This window comes from Sinocyclocheilus rhinocerous, unplaced genomic scaffold (assembly GCF_001515625.1).
Source record: "Sinocyclocheilus rhinocerous isolate Xijiao unplaced genomic scaffold, SAMN03320098_v1.1 scaffold5236, whole genome shotgun sequence".
NCBI classification, from domain to species: domain Eukaryota; kingdom Metazoa; phylum Chordata; class Actinopteri; order Cypriniformes; family Cyprinidae; genus Sinocyclocheilus; species Sinocyclocheilus rhinocerous.
In genome coordinates, this window is record NW_015665840.1 from 107,265 (window position 1) to 108,634 (window position 1,370).

General features: G+C 34.9%; 1 pseudogene; it reads left to right on the forward strand.

Moving 5' to 3' along the window:
• LOC107731600 (1-phosphatidylinositol 4,5-bisphosphate phosphodiesterase beta-1-like) overlaps positions 1–1,370 on the forward strand; it is a 111,207-nt pseudogene that overhangs the window by 93,607 nt on the left and 16,230 nt on the right.

The following is a 1,370-nucleotide window of genomic DNA, read 5'->3' on the forward strand; positions in this document are numbered from 1 at the left end:
ATCATGCGCACTCTGTGTAAAGGGAGCACATCTTACAGTGCATGCATAATTATTAGGCACGTTGATATTCTGATCATATTTTTTTCCAAGCACATTTTACCAATTCCAAACCACATCAATCTTAATAACTACTATTATTTTTGTATTTAATCATTTTGAAGTGATATATAATTGTACATGAAGGCTGGAAATGAAAAACTCCTTATTTAAGGCGTGCAGAATTATTAAGCAGGTTTTCTTTTATGGATGAAATGAGCAAAAATACAAAATGAGAGATTTAACTCAGACTGAGAAGTCAAAAAATGATTAAATCCCCATAGAAATATGAAAATCTAATGCAATACAGAAATTGCTAAGTTAAGACATGACCATTGGTCAGCAAAATGCTAAGGTTCTCAGAGACTTTAAAAAATCCTAAAAAATGACCCTCACTTAATTAGAATAACGTTCTGAAGTGTTGTGAAATACATGAAGACTATATATATAGGCTTTATGGACAGATAAGTTGAGAGTGACTCTTGAAGGACCAGCACCACATCCTCTTGTACCACTGTTAGAAGAATTGATCTTCCAGAATCTGGCAGTAAGTTTTAGGAGCTCATTTTTGTCAGTCTTTGCAAGACAGACTTTTCAGGATAGGAGATGGACTAAAAATGAACTCCCAAAACTTACTGAAACATGGAGCTAAGGAGAAAATTTTGAACTTGAAAAATGGGAAAAACAGCTTAGTGAAAAGTGTTTACAGTTTAAAAGCAAATAGAAAGTCCTATTTTTTTTATTTCGTTTCTTTATATTTTATGTACAAGGTTTAAAATATTCATGAAATATTTTCAAAAAAATACTGACGTTTTGAGCATTTGTGTGTGTCTGTGTGTGTGTGTTTCAGTGAACTGCTGGCTGTTTTCTCCTGCTGCATCAGTCTCTTGTCTCTTCTGATGTTAAACGCACATCTGAGCCTCCACACGTTCATACACAACAAACAGAGGGCGGGGCTTGGTTCTGTCCATTCAATTCAAGTTTATTTGTATAGCGCTTTTCACAATACAAATTGTTGCAAAGCAACTTTACAGCAAATTAAGTTTCTACAATATTTAGTGGTAGTTTATCAGTGGTTGGCATCATCTGAGGTCCTCTGAGGGGTTGGCATCATCTCTTCTCCGGTGGTCTGGATCCAGACTGAAGCTTGTGTAAATCCTAGTTTGTTCCAACCCCGTGGCAGAAACAGAGAAACAAACAGAGACATAATTAGCGTAGCTGCTGTTCCAACCAAGCAAAATTTATTTGTTTAACCCAAACTAAAGAATAATAATAATGTGCATTTGATCAGATATAACTGCAGTACAAGATTATGATATGCATTATTTGAATGC